Source organism: Leptidea sinapis, chromosome 1 (assembly GCF_905404315.1).
Source record: "Leptidea sinapis chromosome 1, ilLepSina1.1, whole genome shotgun sequence".
Lineage (NCBI taxonomy): Eukaryota > Metazoa > Arthropoda > Insecta > Lepidoptera > Pieridae > Leptidea > Leptidea sinapis.
This window is the reverse complement of record NC_066265.1, coordinates 11,581,314-11,601,928: the sequence shown is the minus strand read 5'-3', so window position 1 is coordinate 11,601,928 and position 20,615 is coordinate 11,581,314. Positions and strand designations below refer to the sequence as shown.

Sequence of the window (20,615 nt, the reverse complement as noted above, 5' to 3'; positions counted from 1 at the left end):
TAACCAATTATGATAGCTTCCTATCTAATACCGATACTAAGTAGGTTCAATGGTTGTGTTTCGTTTTTCGTACTTAGATCAAGAGCCGACCGCAAAAAAATTATTTGTTATTGTAAATTCAATACCTAAAAGGACGTGTGCAAGTCTAACGATTTTTTTTTATGCAATAGGAGGACAAACGAGTGTACGGGTCACCTGTTGTTAGTTACCCATGTCGTATCGTCCCGGAAACACCACACAAGGAAGCTCATTCCACAGTGTTGTAGTACGAGGAAGAAAGCTCCTTGAAAACCGCACTGTGGAGGACCGCCACACATCCAGATGGTGGGGATGATATCCTAACTTGTGGCGTGTCGTGCGAAAGTGGAATTCGGCGGCAGGAATCAGGTTAAGCAGCTCTTCGGAACACTCCCCGTGATAAATGCGGTAGAAGACACACAATGAAGCGACGTCTTTACGCAACGCTAAGTGATCCAGCCGTTCAGAGAGCACCGGGTCCCCGACAATTCGAGCTGCTCTGCGTTGCACGCGGTCAAATGGATCGACTAACGTCGTGGTTCTGTTCAAGGTCGTTTGTACCTACCTAGTTCCTACCTATTTATATAGTTCCTACTTTTTGAAAGAAAAATGAACTATAATGTTGAATATGGCGTGGTCTTCCAACACATACATTACTAAGTATCTTCAACGAGGCTTTTATTATTATTATGATATGACCCCGATAACATCACACTGCGCCCGTCACTCTAATACCACACAATACTCGAATAACATAAAAAGCAATCACATATAGCAATATAATAGTAGAATAGATTTTCTTATATTCGAATTGTTTATGTTAATCTGTACTGTAAAAATAATAATCATTCGATACCTACTCGGTGGCCGGCTCCCACACGAAAAGCGTAACAGATTTTTGAAAAATTTCATTCGACTTTTAAAATAATTACTAATATTTTAATCAGGGTGGTACCAAACTTGAATTAGCCCGGAATCCACCGATAAGTGGGATCCAGTGGGGTTCAGTTTTCAGTAATTGGCGAGTTTCGGGAAATGTTATATTTAAAACACCCTCTTTTCTCATTTCCCTTACAAGCATACAACAAAAACATTATATTTCATCTTCTAACAAATCGCTACTCATTTCTCATCACGATATCTCACCCCTAGCGTTACGTAAGAATGAAAATGGAATTAAACACGTGATAGGAACGTGCCGAGAAGCTTCTTGGTTCTAGTTTGATCCGGATTAAGCCGATGTGAATAACAAATCTATGTTACATTGTTACTAATACAAATATATATCTAAGGGCAATATGTTGTAGACTTCTTATAGGCTCCTTTGCACAGGATGCCGACTAGATCTGGATGTGTGGCGGTCCTCCACAGTGCGGTTTTCATGGAGCTTTCTCCCTCGTACTACAAAGCTGTGGAATGAGCTTCCTTGTGCGGTGCTTCCGGGACGATACGACATGGGTACCTTCAAAAAAAGCGCGTTCACCTTCCGTAAAGGCCGGCAACGCTCTTGTGATTCCTCTGGTGTTGCAAGAGAATGTGGGCGGCGGTGATCACTTAACACCAGGTGACCCGTACGCTCGTTTGTCCTCCTACTCCATAAAAAAAATATAAAAAAAAAGATTAAACCTCAACGGCGCCTATTTCTGTCGTGAAGCAGTAATGTGTAAGCAGTACTGTGTTTCGCTCTGAAGGGCGCTGTAGCTAGTGAAATTTCTGGGCAAATGGGACTTAACATCTTATGTCTCATGGTGACGAGCGCAGTTGTAGTGCCGCTCAGAATTTTTGGGTCTTTCAAGAATCCTGAGCGGCACTGCATTGTAATGGGCAGGGTGCATCAATAAACATCAGATGAAAGTCCTGCTCGTCTCGTCCCTTACTTTCATTTAAAAAAATGAGAAGTATCCAAATTTTTTAAGTAAAATACACCCATACATTTCATATGAGATAGTAGTACAGAGGTTTTGGTTCCCCTATTTTAAAAGATTATTTTAGCTTAGCATTTAATATATTAAGAGATACTGTTTATTAATCTAACAAAGTAATAAAATAATCTTTCAATTGAATAATATTTTCTATTCCTTAGTACCTAAGTACAAAGTTTTGTATTCAAGGCAGATGTTCGAAGTCTTTGTGCGATACAGTGACCTTTCTAATAATCTCATACTAAATGTATGGGAGTGTTTAATTTAAAAATGTTGAATACTTCTCGTTTTATTTATAAAAAGCTATTATTGTTTTTCTTTATGAAAATAAGGAACGAGACGAGCAGGACGTCCAATTGATGGTAATTGATACGCCCTACCCATTATTGTAATGCAGTGCCACTCAGGATTCTTGAAAAACCCCAAAAATTCTGAGCGGCACTACAACTGCTCTTGTCACCTTAAGACATGAGATGTTAAGTCTCATTTGCCCAGTAATTTCACTAGCTACATCGCCCTTCAGACCGAAACACAGCACTGCTTACACATTACTGCTGCACGGCAGAAATAGGCGCCGTTGCGGTACCCATAATATAGCCGGCATCCTGTGCAAAGGAGCCTCCCACTGGTTGCAGAGATAGAACATAAGAATGTTTATACATTACTGCTTCACGGCAGAAATAGGCGCTGTTGTGGTTCCCATAATCTAGCGAGCATCCTGTGCAAAGGAGCCTCACACTGGTAAAGTACCTATCGAATTCTCGCGAACAGTCAACAATATGATTTAAGTTTGCCGACTATTGAACGATCGACACCATCTGCGGCACGTCTCAAATAATTTAAACCAATGTTGTAGCTATTTTGTGCCAATGTTCTGTTACAGACAAATGATTAATTAATTCCGGTAAGACGAAAGTGTAACATTGTTGCCCACTACGATTTATAGTGACAGTTTTGTCAGACTAATAAAATACATTCACCAAATAAGTCATATTATCAATAAGAATCGATCTTAGATTCAACTCCACTGCGCTTCAACTAGATACCGCAGTACCTTAGAATAATGGCTTTTTTATTACGGCAACTATTAGATGCTTGTGTGGCATCTGGACACTCAATGGCTTCTTTTAAATTTCGTAACATACGCTTCGTGTTATTTTACATTCATAATCAGCCGGAAGACGTCCACTGCTGTACAAAGGCCTCCCCCAAAGATTTCCACGACGATCGGTCCTGCGCTGCCCTCATCCAACGTATTCCGGCGATCTTGACCAGATCGTCGGTCCATCTTGTGGTGGGCCTACCAACACTGTGTCTTCCGATAGGTGGTGGCCATTCAAGGACTATACTGCCCCAACAGCCATCTGTCCGTCGAATTATGTGCCCTGCCACTTCAGTTTCGCAATAATTTGGACTATGTCGGTAACTTTGGTTCTCCTACGGATCTCCTCATTTCTGATTCGATCTCGCAGGGAAACTCCTAGCATAGTTATTTTACATTGAAATTAATAAAATACAAAATACCTACTCTTGATATGTGATCCCAGTGTCTTTCTTATTTCTTGTAGTATTATTTTTACAAAGTTTTACTACACAGCATTTTAGTTTCATTTATTAGGAAGTTTAACAGAACATGTGGGACGACAACGTCACACATTGTTCGAGACTGGCTCGAGTACGCTCACTTGAGCGTAGTATTAGTTATCGCACTTTGTACTGCGCCTGCAGTATCTAGTTGGAGCTCAGCGAAGACCAATCCTTAAGTAAGGAATCCATAAATTCTTACGACATGAAACCCAGCGAGAGAATCAACAAAATATTTTAATGATTGTAAAATATGCGTAAACGAATTACAAATATATTCTTGTAAAAGAAGGAAATACAATATATAATAATGTTAAATGTTTGAGCGAAGCAAATCGAAGCAAAGTATGACTGCAGAAATAGAAAAAATAAATTTCCAATCGTAGCGCTGCCAGTTAGGAAAAAGAAACGCTTTGCTTAGATATAAAAGACAACGATGAAATTCGTTTTTATCGTTTTAAAATGTAACTGGTTAATATTTTATGAATGATTGAAGAAATTTTTCACTGACATCTTTTTAAGCGTCACTAAAAGGCATAAAAGGCATTTATTTTCTCAAAATTGATTCCTTTAGAATTCTCTTCGATGTCGTTTCTAATATACTAGATACTAATACCGCTTCGGAAACAAATAGCGCTCTGAGAGAGAGGAAACGGCGCAAGAAACTCAAACTCCCATTCTTATTTTTTTGCGCTCTTTTCAATAAAAATATACAATATTGTACGGTCATTTCTATCGCTATAAAATAATCATAACCGATCACTTATTCTTTTAACAAGGCTTGTTTTCGAGGAGCTTTTAATTATAATTTTAATGGATAGATTAGGGAGTAACTTATCAAAGGGTAACTTAAATAAAAGATTGGATTTCTAGAAGGGTTGATAGACTTTTGTAAAGAATAGACGATCTTTTTAACAAAGTTTTTCAAGGCTGACGTGCCAACGGCCTCGAGGAATCGAGCGGAGCTAGGTTACCCCTCTCGCTTGTGCGAATTCACAAGATCGCCATAGTTTTAATTCAGAATTAGAAGCATTTTTAATTTATTACAAACATAATACAATTTTCTTTACAAAACTAACAAAACTATGTCATGTTAAATAGTATTGGTGTACAATTAATAAATTTACGTACATTTTTTTGTCTAGATTGAATGATTAGCATGGCTCCAACTGTAAAAGTTAGGCGTATTTTGGTGAATTTTTTCGCACTGTCTATGAGAAATATAAATGTAAAGAAAAATGAATATTTTTCTCAGATTCTGTAGATATACAATTATTTTTTGTTAAAATTTAAACTGCATATAATCCGTCAAGAAATGGTTTCAATTGTGCGCTATTTTGGCGATTTCTCGGGATAGTGACCTTAACGCGGCTTGCGGATTTAAGTTGAACAATGGAAATATTGAAGTAAAGGATAAAGAGTTACGCTCGGTTCGGTTCCATTCGGAGTAGTTTAACTTTCTTATTAATAAGTTAAGGTAAGTTACTCCAAGTTCAAAGTTATTTTGACCTTGTCATGTAATTCTGAGGTGACAAAGGTAAGATAAGGACAAAAAGTTTTAAATTTGGAATAACTTTACTTCGCTTTTATTACACAGTATAAGCACAGGTAAAATAAGTATGAAATGATAGCTATATAGCTGTATTCAAGATTATTTATTTAGGAAATGACAATATCTACCAGTGGGAGGCTCCTTTGCACAGGGTGCCGGCTATTATGGGTACCACAACGGTGCCTATTTCTGCCGTGAAGCAATAATGTGTAAGCATTACTGTGTTTCGGTTTGAAGGGCGTCGTATCTCGTGAAATTACTGGGCAAATGAGAATTGACAGCTCATGTCTCAAGGTGACGAGCGCAATTGTAGTGCCGCTCAGAATTTTTGGATTTTTCAATAATCTTGAGCGGCACTGCATTGTAATGGGCAGTGCGTATCAATTACCATCAGCTGAAAGCCCTGCTCGTCTCGTCCCTTATTTTCAAAAAAAAATCTAAACTGTGTACTGTATGACGATACATTCATGTAACTATGGTATTATTATACAGTTTAACCTGATTCCTGCCGCCGAATTCCACCTTCGCACGACATGCCACAAGTTAGGATATCATCCCCACCATCTGGATGTGTGGCGGTCCTCCACAGTGCGGTTTTCAAGGAGCTTTCTTCCACGTACTACAAAGCTGTGGAATGAACTTCCTTGTGCGGTGTTTCCGGGACGATACGACATGGGTGCCTTAAAGGCCAGCAACGCTCCTGTGATTCCTCTGGTGACTCGTACGCTCGTTTGTCCTCCTATTCCATAAAAAAAAAGTTTTATATTTAAAAAGCTTACCAATTGTTCATATATTATGTAGATTTTCATTAATAGTATAATTACTATAAGGTAAGGTTTAATTGATAAATCTAAACAATTTATTATTTTTTTTAAAGTGATAACCCTCATTTCTGCGAATAATTACACAAATTAAATTTGTTATGAAAATTTATGAACGATGTGGGACTAGAACCCACGCGTTCCACGAGTGCTCTTCCACTGAGCCAACTGTTCGAGTGACATAACGTTCAAAAATTGTGATATGTCTTGTTCAACTCTCAGGTGTGGCTTCATTTACAGGATCTATTTTATAGTACTGCTCAACCCCAATATTTGCATATTAGGAAATTTACTACACTTTCAAATATAAATAATTTGTTATTTTTTTTAAAGTGTAACAAATTAAATTTAGTTAGCAAAATTTATGAAATATTGGGGCTGAGCAGGTTATCAACTGTAAAGTAGATCCTGTAGATGAAGCCACAACCTGAGAATTTAACAAGACATATCAAGATTTATGAACGTTACGTCACTCGAACGGTTGGCTCAGTGGAACAGCACTCACACGGAACGTGAAAGGTCGCGGGTTCGAGTCCTCCATCGTTTATAAATTTTGTCTTCCAATCTAATTCAAATATGTATCTAACAAAAATTAACCTAGTTTGTCACTTTTTAGAACTCCGTCCGATACAAGAGGTCAAAGTAACAACTTGAGTCCCTCTGACGTGTGAGTCCCTCACTGAGTTCTATTATTCGAGACAAGCCGGCTTTCGTCTGTCAGAGGGAAATGAAAATATTATATCAGAGGAGCGCAGAGGAGGAACTTATTATTTATTCAAATAAATGAGATGGATGTTATAAAAAGAGCCCATAATTAGCAGTTTTCTATTGTTTTTATTTCGTTGTTTTAATTTTTAGCAGTATCATTTCAACTCAAATATTTTATGAGCGAATCGAGCCCGCATCCCTGGGGAAATGCTCTTACCAACTAAGGCAAACGGGCAAAAGGTTCACCAGATGCGAGAGGTGAGGCAACCACCTATGGACATCCGCAACAAAAGGTGTCAAGAGATGCGTCGCCGGCCTTTAAGGTAGGAGTATGCTCTTTTCTTGAAGGTCCGTTCACTTAGATTAAGAATTGGTCTCCGCTGCGCTACTACTAGAGACCGCACTACCTAACAACAATAGCTTTTTTTATTACGGCAACTATTAGATGCTTGTGTGCGTGGCATCTTGACACTCAATGGCATCTTTCAAATTTCGTAACATACGCTTCGTGTTATTTATTTTCATATGAAATGACCTAGATTAAGAATTAGTCTCCGCTGCAGTCCAACTAGATACCGCAGGCGAAGTCGCAAAGTGCGGCAACTAATACTACATCCAAGTGGGCGTACGCGAGCCAGTCTCGAACAATGTGTGACGTTGACGTGCCACATGTTCTGTTAAGCTTATAATTGAAACTAAAATGGGGGGTTGCGTAGTAAGATTTTGTAATAATAATAATAATAACTACAAGAAATAAGAAAGACACTGGGATCACATATCATCAGTAAGTATTTTGTATTTTTATTAATTTCAACGTAAAGTAACACGGAGCGTGTATAAATTACAAAATTTGAATTGAGTACCAAAATGCCACGCACACAAGCATCTAATTCAGGTAGTGCGGTATCTAGTAGGAGCGCAGCGGATACCAATCCTTAATCTAAGATTTGAAAACTTAAAAATTGTCTATACGTCATTTTACTTTAAGTTGCAATATCAAGAATCTCCAAGTAATCGACATAAAATGGAGTTCCATCTCATAGTGGGAGGCATTGAGCTAAGACTGGAACGCAATCTCGACGCAATATGCACTCTGAATAAATTGAACAGCAAGCTGGATATCAAAGAACAATTCCATTTACGATATCAAAGCCTTCAAATGAATTATATTATTCTTTTTGCTTCGACAGCTGACAGACGTCTTATATTTTATTTGACCCTCCAATAGCGAGCATCTAATCAAGCATCTAGCGAGGTTCATTTCTTATGAAAACTGTAAAAAACTCATAAAACAAATGCGTTATCAAATTCAAAAGAATTGTCAAAAACGGCTTTGTGGTAAAGGTTTACTATACCTAACATCATAGACCAAGTATAAGTAACTAGACTTATTGATAGCTTCCGTCTCACTCACACGAGAAAAAGAAAAACTTACGCGAGTGTTATATAAAGAAATGAGATAGAGTGATTAGATTTTTTTGATTCACCATGCGTGCCGGTTTTTTCAAGGTCAGCACACCCGGTGTGCTAAACAAACTTGACAGTGATGCACAGATATTTTGTTTACATTTATTGGCGTCTATAAAAATAGATATTATTGTTATATCCACTATTTATTCAACATCAGTGAACATTTTAAGTAGAATCGAAGGAAATATGATGCGATGTTGTGTTTTACGATGTAAAAGTGATAGCGAAAGAACACTTGTGTTCTATTATGTACCTATATATATAGAATATTATCTGTCTCATGTTGGCCACGCCAAACCGATGTCTAGTTATTAGTTACTAGATATATACTTGGTCTATGTCTAACATAAATTATTTTAAAAATTTAATTTCATTTAAACCTTTTTTCTTATTTATGCACTTCACACTAGTAAATCCTTAAAGTTGGATAAAAGATTAAGTGATAAGGGATTGTCTAATTAATGTTTGTAAGGGCGGGATAACTGTAACTCTAACGTTATTTGAAAGACAAGGGTACACCCTTGTTTATCAGATAGAGGAATTTCAGCTACATTCTCTATCTTACATTGTAACCTTTGTTAGTAAAACTCGAATGTAATATTGTATACTATTAAGCCCGACAATGCTTCGATGTATGTTATAGTACGAGTAACAATCTTGTCAAAGGACCAAAAATGAAGATAGCCTGGTAATTTCGTGCAGACCAGTTCAGTCGCATCCGGCGTCCGTTGATATAAATGAGATTGACAGAGTACACTCTCTATTGCCATGTATACACATCACAAAATTTAAAAATGTTTATTTTGCAAGTACTCAACAAAAATAACACTCTTATATGTCTTAATTTAAAATGATAACTTAATTAATTAATGTTTACAAATAGTTTTAATACACCGGTATATTCATTACGCAACTAATTTAAAACTCAGTGAACTTGAGCAGCTTTGACCTTCAGCTTTTTATCATCCAAATAATCAGATATTTTGTAATAACCTTTTTTACAGAGAATGTTTGTAATGACATTATTAAATACATATTGTTAGATCCTGGATATTACTGGCAAGTTTGATGGAAAAGCGGATTTTTTGCAGACGTTTTTGATGTTATTGCACCTTATGTTAATTTCTTGTATTTATTATGCGACCGTAATTTTTTTTTAAGAAATATACTTCAATATGTATATTGGGATGCCATATTAAATACATTTATTTCCTTAAACTTTGTGAGTGATACCCTGAAGCCGAGCTAGTAATAAGCTCGAATCGCACATCAATTTTCCGCTTTATCAACAAATAAAAAGAACCAAGTTGGTCTATTCCAAGATAGCTATCATGCTAATTAAAAAGAAATGTTTTTTTTACAAAAGTATTTAAAAAAAAAGCGTATGTGTACTTACAAAAATCCTTGAAATTATTTATTCCTCGTGCTCGTTTGTAGATAGAAAAATATTGTAAATACTTGCAACGATGGCTTTGACAATTAATTATTAAATAACGAATACTGGACAAAGAAACCGAAAAAAAAAATTAAATATCTAAATAGGTATAACCTAAAGAAAAATAACGAATGACACAAACATCAGAAAATAGTAGGAACCAACTTCAACCTGTTACTTTTGTGTTACAGTGATGCGCGCGCATCTTAAAATTTCACTCTCATTATTTTTTCATAACGCGCCTAAAGAAGTATAATTTCAAAAGTAAATAGTGTTAATACCTTAAGAAAACTTTACATTAAAATATATATATTTCTTTGTTACTAGGTTATGTTACACAGACAACCCCAGATGACTCTACTTCAAATTGAACGTTTCGTATAGACAGAGTTATGTTATAACTTTCGCGTTAAAGTTATTATTTACAGGAACTCAGCTGCAACTAACTTTTCCAATAACTCGCCGAGTCATTTCTGATTGGAATACAAATAATCCATTTCAAAAGTTTGCTTGTTTAACAGCTTATATTCTGTGAATCTGTACTAACTTAGGAGCAATTCGGCTAACCTAATTTGATTTAATTTGTGCTTACAAATTCGTTATTTTATAAGAAATAGTACAATATTTATAAAATATAAGAGGCATTGGTTGTTAGTGCTATTCATCTGTGACATTTTTAATTGTTTACATTTTCTACTCTTTTGTGATTAATTAGCGTTTTGATTTCAAATATAAATGAAAATACCAGCCTTAAAACGTATTTAATACGAATACTTACTTAACTTAATACGAATTTGATGTGTACCAGCCTAAAGGAATCTTGACCTTGACATATTAAATGCTTGGGAGAGATCAGATAACGCTGGGAATATTATGTGATATTTCGAAAGCATTTAATTGGTAGACCATTCTACCCTCATCCATAAGCTCAATATATGGAATAAGAAGCAAATCATTTGATCTTTTTACTTCATACTTATAGAACCCAGAAAGTAGTAATAAATAATGTAAATCTATCTGGAGCTGTAATGCGGATAGGCGTGCATCAGGGTTCAATCGTAGGACCTTTCTTATTCCTCCTCTACATTATGATTTGCCAATTCTAGAATCGAAAAAATGTGACGACACTTCATGAGTTTATAATATTAATAGGCATTCACAGAATTAAGTTAAAATAAACCTGTCCTTGGAAAACATATCTAGATGTATCAGGGTGCACAATTTGTCACTTAACGCGAGCAAAACAAAATGTATTGAATTTTCCCTACTAAACGTAAAAAAGTATCAAGAAGTATAATATTAAATGGGAAATAAAGAATCGCCTTATTGAAAAAGGCTTCTATATGATTAAAGAATATATAGAGGATAAAGAAGTATGGAAAATAGATGCTCCTGGTCCACCTAATAATAATTCTTCATATTAAGATTGTTGATCTTATGAATGTAATATATTCATTTGGTTTATAAAGAATCCACTGTGATTGTATTATATTGAATCTTGATAAATTGAATATTTGTCAATTTGGATGCATGTATTAGGAAGCATCATGCGGGGACTGAGGGGCCAATTGACTTCTTACGTCCATCAATTTTAGGGTAAGATTGTTAGCCTTGAAGAATTTAGTCCCCAGCCTTGAAGGTTTGAACAGAACCTGTTCAGACGGCCGGCTGTTTAAAGATTAAACAGTCGAATTCTTTGAAAAGGTTTTGCAATTCGATGAAAAGTTACGGGTTTTGGATCTCGATGAGTGCAGGTCAGAACGTAGACTTCACCAGTCGAGACCGCTCCACTCACACCACTCACAGTATTCACTTATTTTTGATGAAAATATGAATGATTCAAAGAATGAATTGTTAAAAAAAATAAACTATTAATATTTAAGAAGTGACTCAGCTTTTTTTAATATTGAGATATTCAATATTAATCGAACCTTGAAGAAATCATAAGTGGTGATGAAAAATAGATCACGTACGACAAGAATATACAAAATAGACGTATTGAAATATTATGGTTCATAATTCACGTGCTATCATTGATTTCTGAGGCGTTACGTCATAATCGGCCGCCATGACACCTACGCGCGTAATTCAAAGTAGGTTGATAAAAATACATTAATTTGCATTAGAGATTATGTCATTGGTAAAATAAAGTTTGCTATCTAATGTTATAGAGGTGCACCGATATAATAGTAGGATTTTTCGCTTAATTATGTATAAACTTAGTATAAAATCTGCGTGCTGAGTCTGGCTAATATTGATGAAAGGTTATAAGAAAGGTTACATCTCAAAAGAAACAAACTATTAAATATTATAAATTAAATTTGTGACCAGCTATCTAAGTTTAAGGAAGAAAATTGATACATTTTAAAGTTTTACAAAAAAAAAGGAAATTTGCAACGAATGCGATAGCATAGAATAGCTGCGAATATTTTTTTTACGTTTACTAGTGTGCGTATTCACTCCCTGAATTTTGAAGTCAAATATGCACCTCGGTCGAGTTGCCCTGTTACAGATAAAATAGACGCTATATTTGCAAAAATTGGAGCATGAAGAGCATACCGGTTTTGACCGATTTAAAAAAAGATAGTTACGCATAAAAGTGTGATACTCGTACTTGGGTGTTACACGAGTTGACTGAAAATCTAAATGAATTATGTACTCATTTTGATTGAGAACCTTGAAGAGATTATAACCAGGTGATGAAAAAATTATCATGTATTTATTTATTTTAATTTATTAGGGAAGCTTTATTCACATGTTACTATATTTGTAGCTGTACTACAAATATTAAAAAAAAAACTAAATGTATAAAATTATATCTATATGAAAATTTATAAAAGTTTTACAATTAAGTATATAAAAATACGTTTAGTTAATCTAGCGCCAACATTGAAGGATTATTTATTAGGTATTACGATGGAATTATTTATAGGGATTAGAAGGGCACTGTTCATTATAAGCTTCTCCCGCCGGTTAAAACCATCGATTCAGATCTCTACTGCCAACAACTGATGAGATCAAATCAAGTTGTTGAGAGAAATCAGCCGGAGTTGAATAGAACAGAAGAATAGAAAGGGTGTGGTATTTGATCCCGATAAATTAAGACCACACACACAGACCGTGGCTGGGAGGTGTTAATACATCCGCCATATAGCCCTGAACTATATAACTTACGGCTATCTGTCCGTCGAACTACTCGTATGTGCTATGTGATCTCCTCATTTCTGATTCATTCTCGAGTACTAAACTTACATATAAATATAAAAAGCTAGTTATATATCAAATATATAGAATATACTTAATATACCAGCTGTTTCAGAGCCAAATAGTATATTACCCGCCGCGATGGCAATCGTCCTGATGGAATGACCCTGGTGGCTGGGGCACGGGGAAGGGCACTGGTGTGGGACGTGATTTGCGTCAACACTCAGGTTTCTTCTTATGTCCAAGTTGCTTAATTCCTTGTTCAACTTTATTTTGATAAAATTTTTATTTGTGTGATGTAATATTTTTTATTTCATTTTTGAAATGAATTCTTCTTAATAAATGATAATACAATAGAAATATTTTTCGTTTGAACATTAAACATGAGAATGGCTACACAACTTTAAGGCTAGGAAAAAGAAGGAACGCCTATTAAAGTTTTAACAAACATAAAAACATAAATCTCGTCAAGACAATGTATAGCTGATAAAATTCATAAAATAAAATGCGACAATAACATCCAATGCGTATTATTTGAAAATAGTTACGCTTGTTACAATATATATTCACAAATCTAAAAGTTATAATTTAATTATGTCCATCACAATGTACAACCAAATACAAGCACAGCGTAGTGAGCCACCTCGCTGTGATGTAAATTAAAAATATGACTGCCGAAGACAACAAATGTCACACATATGTCAGTCTCAGTGAGTCTTACATCTTTGTGCCTTTTGGTGTCGACAGACTGGGACCGCGGGGCCGAGAGACGCGGAGAATGTACAAAGTACTATGTACGCGCCTCAGTAGGCCTACTGGTAAACCAAGCGCTGGCAGCTATTTCGGTCAACGGATCAGTATAGTTATCGAACGCGGTAACGCTGCCAGTATTCTTGGTGCTAACCCAGTACTTCCCCATAATGATAGTTTTAATTGAATTTAATCATAGGTTTGTAAATATAATCATAAGAGTTGTCTTATTTAAATAAATAAATGAAATATACACAATAAACGAAAAACATTACGCCAAGACGGTTAAGATAAGTCAACTAATTTGTAATCATCAACTGGGGCACGAAGATTGTGTAGATGGAAAGAAAGTCCTGGGCCGGCGTCGAAGAGATTCATGTGATTGAATTAATTAAGATCCGCCGCTTAGCTGCTACAACTTATCTTCTCTTTACGTTGTCAAAATAAATTCGAGGCAAACATTTTGATTTATGACGCTTTATCAATTTTATGTTAACAAGATTTCTTACGCGAAAACTTGATGGCAATAACCGCGAGTGGAACTTTGATATCTTAAAGTTTTTATGATTGGTATACATGATTTATTGTTGCTTGATATTGTTATACTAGTTATATTATGATATTTATTAATGAAAATAGTTCGGGGAGGATATTGCGTTTCTCATTGACTCTATGGGCAGAACATCAAACAACAGATGTCCACGCTATATCTGAAGAGAATATAACAGTACTTCGAGAAGAAGTCAATGCTATTTTTCTAATGACAATTGGAAAAATGTCAGTGACATAATCTAGAGCTCCAAGCCCGAAAAGATTTTCTGATCAGTTGGAAGAGCATTTTGACAGTTAGGCCAGTATAGTGTATATAGTAATATATGAAGCCATCGATCGCTGAGTAGTAATTAGTTGTCCACATTTCGTACCTTTGTGCCGCTGAGTTTCTGGCGCTTGATCTTGTCAATCCTGAAGCATTTCTCTTTCAAATAGATTGATAGACTTTCAGCAAGTGATGGTACGATCCAATTTTGGAGAAAAACATTGGAATTTATACTAACTGTCGTAACTGAAAGTAAAAAACAAACAATTTTTGTTTTGGAATATCAACTAGAACAAAGCCGGGCTAGGCTTACAGGCTGTTACCGTCAAGTGTGACCAGGCCTTTATTCCGAATCTATTACAGATTTCAAAACCTTTATAATTAACGGAAAATGACATCAATAACTTTTTAAAAATCTAACGAGAAGTGTCCAAATATTACATATTTAACACTCTGATACATATAGTATGAGATTAGTAGAAAGGTCATTCATTGTTTTGCACATCAAGGACGTCACTTCGAACATAAAATTTGTACTTACTAAGAAATAAATAATATAATTCAATTAAAATATAGTTTTATTACTTTGTCTTTATATCAGTCCTGAGCTAAAATAACCTTTTAAAATAAGGATACTGAAACCTTTGAACTACTATCTTATACTAAATATATGGAAGTTTTTAATATCAAATAATTGGATACATACATGTCATGTTACTAATTAGTTAACGTACTTTCGATATCAGTTCAAAGTTTTTTGATATATGATATAGTTACGGAATAATCGACTGGTCACATTTAACGATTACACCCTGTATAGTCTGTTTATTATAATGGCGATTAATTAATCGGACAATGTTACAAAATCGATTCTACCCATCTGTTATCAACACGCAAACAACTCTCTATAATCGAAGCTTATTGTTGTGGGCTTATCACTCAATACTGAGCGTTGAATGTAATTTATCTGAAAGCTTTAGGAATTACAACAATTTATCATCGCGGGAATTTCACAAAACTTTGCAGTAGTTTCTTCTCTGAAAGAGTTCAAAAGAACTATATGATGTTCAAATAAAATTTGAAAACAAAATTTTATGAACGATGTGGGACTAGAAACTGCGACCTCTCGCGTTCCGTTAGAGTGCACTTCCAACTGTGCGAACCGTTCGAGTTACGTATTGTTGATAAAATCTTGTATTCTTTGTCCAACTCTTAGGTTGTGGCTTCATCTACAGGATCTACAGTTAGAAGAACCCTCGCACGGAACGTGAGAGGTCGCGGGTTCAGGCATGCATCGTTCATAAAATTTTGTTTTCAAATTTTATTTTTGTATTAATCCCAGAAGTTAGGGTTATCACTTTAAAAACATAACAAATTGTGTATATGATGTTACTGGTACCTGTTACCTGTACCTGGAAATGTAATTAAATTTAATCATTAGTTTTTCACCAAATAGTTAAGTTTGTAGTAACTAGTAACAAAACATTGTTTCTCCCGTATCACTGTCAACATATGCGGGAAAATTTTGAGAAACTGAAAAATTAACTGATATTGATAAAAAAAATAACGGGTTGCATTCCGGGAGTGCCGGCAGAAGTAAAAACTTGAACATTAATTAGATTGTGCATTTTTGAATATTTTAGAATGGTTAGAGAATAATTTCGCACGAATTGTTTTACTAGTCAGTATAAATGTAATATTTATGTTGTTAAATCAGTACAATATTCATTTGTCATACACAAAAATGACAATTTATATTACATAAAAAATTTAATACTTCGGAACTATTACAATTATTTTTCTCAAACATGCATAGAAATATTGTCATTATTTTCGAAGAAAGAACACGCGTAGTATCGTATTTGAATTTGGAACATTACAACGCTCCTGCAATGTTTTATGAAACGGCGTGCTGGGGTTATTAAATACTCTTTAATCGGATCTCTTTTGTCATTCTTGGCATAACATAGTCTCTTTGCATTTGCCTGTCGGCACACATGATAAAAAAAAATTGGCGGCAAAGCTGAAAATTCGTCTTGATTTGTTATTTATATACTTACTTAGTAAATAAAATAAAAATAAATATAAAAAGTGTGTTTTATTTCCCTGCATTCTTTTAAGAAAAGCACTATATATGCCTCGGCGGGAAATGGCAATTGCCTGTCTCGTATTTAGTGAAGTCCACGCCTACGGCTCGGCCTTCAAACTACCTATACTCGACCTGCAATTGCCTACTTCCCGGCCTTTACAATAATGTACTATTACATTAAAAAGCTTATTCCTCGTATAAAATCAACTTTCATCCATAATTTCAACGACTGTCTTACGAATTTTCGATCAGGTCACGTCTCCTGACGCGAGTTTAACATTTTATACCCATTGTTAGAAAAGTGCTCTACGCCGCTAAGAAGAGTTCACTACAAAAATCTAGAAATTTATTCAAAGAATAAGCCACCTTTATACAAGATTTCAAGCGTCTGAAACAATTTTTGAAGCTCTTATTTCTAGTAAACAGATTTCGAACGCTGTTAGCGCATCTTATGGCGATGAAAACTGCGAGTATAATAAATAGGTTGAGTGTAGGATCGTATTGTCATGGTGTCCTTTCTCTTGTTGCTCAAAACACTACATGGCGGATGACAACACTCTGCATAAGGCATCTAAATTATCTCATCTCGCATTTATCTATAAACCATTATTTTATTATTACCAAAAAAAAATGGTTTAACCACTACTTTTGCGCATTTATGTCAAAAAAAATCGATAGTAATAAATATATCATTGACTAAATTGAGTAAATGTTACTGAGACTGCGTGGCGTAGTATTCAAAGCGCGGTCAAAACACAACTGAACGAAAACTCTGCCTACTAGACGCGTAGGCAGAGTTTGCTTCAGATAATTTTGTTTCAGTCTTCTTACTTATTGTACGTCAATGCTTGACGGGTTAAGGTAATGCTGTGGTACCCAACTAGCCAGCTTCCTGTGAAAGAAGCCTCCCACTTGTTAATTTACTGTTGTGTTGTTCACTTTCTGAATAACGCTACCAGAGCAATAAATTAATGTAATCCAATGATGAATGACTAGAGGTAATAATTAAAACCTTCTAAAATTTCTTCTAGCTTTGTTATGGAGAAGAAAGGCAGGGGAATACGAAACAGTCTGTTTCTCGTTAAGTTTTGTAGTTATAATTGGTTTGACCTATAGTTCTGTAGTTGCAGTCCCTCTCGCACTCTAAAGGCGAGAATAGTGAGACTGTCAGACTGGAAAGTTACTACATGACGACAATAATTTATTCAATACCTTTTTCTCATTTTCTTAGCTTGGTTGCGATATCAAACTCAATTATAAATGTAATATAACAAACCACAAAATAACCACTAGCATGATATAAGATACCTCAAAATTTCATAGGTTGGTAATGTCTATTTCTTCGATATATATACATAAAGATACACTATGACAGCTGTGAACACGTTGAAAAAAATAGCGGCAAACCGTTAGCCTCTATTTTCAGCAATGTACGCACACAATGTCTATCTAGACATATTAATTATCTAAGGTCTATTTAATCATATAATATTCTGTTTATTGTATAATTAACTCGTAAGAATGGTTTATTCAAGGGTGGTATGACCTCGTTCTATTTTTATGTATATAGTTCTTATTTTATTGCGTGGCTTAATTTAGTTGAATAGCATGTCAATTTCGCCTATAACTGAGGTATCACCTACCATAAAATTAGTATTTGTTGTATATGTATTCAACATGATATTTCCATTCCTTTATATAGCCTTTATATAGCCTTATATAATTGAAATAGGCAAACACAATGAACACAAACGCAATAGGCATAACAACTTCTGAATTCAATGCCAGAAGGCACAAACATTTTTTCAGAGATCGAAATAAATCAACTGTCCGATGTTAAGTAACACGAGACAAAAACTTAGCAAAGCTCGATTTATGTGACGTCATCTATCATTCTCGCTGTGACACATTGATAACAGTCGCGGAGGAGTACAGACAGAAGATGAACTATTCGGATTTTGCTAACTCAAGCCAAGTGACTATATTCTCATGGATTCTTACTATCATTAGGTTTGTTGTAGTAGTAATACAAATAAAATTTGTATTCGAAAATTCTTTAACTTACGCCAATCGGGCTACGTCCCAGCGCTCTACTAACTAAACCAACCGTCCGCATGCGGCATAATCCGAAAATCTTTGTATGTTTTGTTCAAATTGGTTTTAGCTCTATAAGATAATAATTGCATATTTGGAAACTGACTTTAGATATCGCTCTATCTCTTAGCTCGACTGGTTAGAGCGCTCGGACGGTACCCGAGATCCGCAGGTTCGAGTCCCGTATCGTCCATGAATTTTGTCTACAAATTTAATTTATATTACTAGCTGATAATTGCACCATTATTTATATTTTTCATAAATATCATTAATGTTAGCAATAAGTATAGTGAATTCTTGTTTTTTGCGGATGATATGAAAATATTTGAAGCAATAGCGACCGTACACGACCGTATACTCTTTTATCTTGATGTTGATTCTTTTCAATCTTGGTGCGTATTTAATGCGTTTCATTTATATAAATATCAACAAATATTTATGTATTTCGTGAACAAGTCTCTTCCACTCTCTATTCGATAAATAAGTTAATAATAATTGGCATAATAATTAAGTTTACTTATTATTTTTGTTTTAAAGTTTATTACTTATGTTTTAAAGTGATAATCCTCACTTCTAGGATCAATACACAAATAAAATTTGAAAACAAAATTTTATGAACGATGCGGGACTCGACCACGACCATGGCTGTGTGGGATGAAGCCACAACCTGAGAGTTAAACAAAGCATACAATATTTTATGACGATGCGACAGTCGAACGGTTAGCTCGGATGGGAGAGTGCCAGTGGCACGGAACGCCAGAGGTCGTGGGTTCCCGCATCGTTCATAAAATTTTGTTTTCATATTTTATACGGGCATTATATTTGTATATTTACCTAACTGAGCAAAATCACAAATAATATCCTTTTGTCGGTCTATAGTCAAGTTAAATTTCTTTTCACAAATGTTTATTTTAAAAAGTAAATTTAAGATTATACGATTAGTTCTGGAAATAATGTGAAAGTAATAAAGCTGTATCATATGAGTATAAACCTCTATTTTGAGCAAAATTAACTATTACAACACAAAGCGACATACAAATCGAGAGTGTAAGACATAGCCTGTCACGCACACTATACTATTAAACCTGGCTTGTTTTCATCGGTTGTCTAACACCAAGAGACTATCTAGACGTATAAATTATCGAAGTGCGTAGTATTTATTATGTTGATACATATTTTAATCCAACAATTAAAGTTGTTAAACACAGCCTTAATCCATTAAATGTGTTAAACATTCGATTAAACGAATCGAAATAGTTGCTGAGAGGCCGTTCTGTCTTTTGGACGGTTGCCATGGGTCTGTGAAATCCCAAAATGTTCAAATATTTAGAAATCCTACTTATATTTCCACTTCATTCATTTTCATTACTGATATTTTCTTTATTACAGATATTTGCTTTCCTCTTGGGAGTTTATAAGGCGTCTGTAATACAGGAAATGTACATCGTAAATATTCCTACAAAAATATTCGTGGTTTAGTGATACAACCTACTTGGCTCTTATTAATAAGTGTTATAAGTTCGATGTTATCTCACCAAATAGATAAAAATCAAGTGAAATCAAAATTACTTTATTCATTTAGGTAAAATAAATAACACTTTTGAATTTCAAAAGGTAAACTTTTTACCAGACACCACCACTTCATTTCTTCATTTACAACTTCATCGTTTTTAAATTTATTTAAATTAGAATCTATGTAAAGTGAAACTCTAGAGTATCTCACTCAACAAAAATACTCAAACTTCAAAAACTTTGATTTTAATGAGATTCAAAGTTAACTGCAATAAAAAGTTTGCTAGTACTTTGTGCTACCAATCGAATTAACTTCTGAAGTATATCCACGTCGATATGTCATTGATATATTAAACTTTCTTTTTACCATACAGTGACGCGCAAATATATTGTCGCTCTATTCCGTAGAAAACTTGGAGAGAAAAATCTCAGAAGTTCTTGCATTAAATAATCTCGCATCTCGTACAAAAATGCCTCGCTGACATTTAAAGAAACAAGTAAATTGAGCTTTATCTTGGAAATTAATTTTAATAAATGAATGAAATGAATTTCATTTTAATTTTAAACCTCATTTGAATTCCATTATTTATGTAATATTTGTAAAATTACAATATGAATAATAAAACATAAACTAAAGAA

The 20,615-nt window shown here is 34.7% G+C and overlaps 2 protein-coding genes across 4 annotated transcripts in view; both read right to left on the bottom strand.

Moving 5' to 3' along the window:
* Positions 1–20,615, bottom strand: part of LOC126967144 (aldo-keto reductase AKR2E4-like) — a 347,892-nt gene that overhangs the window by 178,172 nt on the left and 149,105 nt on the right. The window lies entirely within an intron of this gene.
* LOC126966438 (cyclic nucleotide-gated cation channel alpha-3) overlaps positions 1–20,615 on the bottom strand; it is a 315,362-nt gene that overhangs the window by 218,877 nt on the left and 75,870 nt on the right. The gene's annotated exons all lie outside the window — the stretch shown is intronic.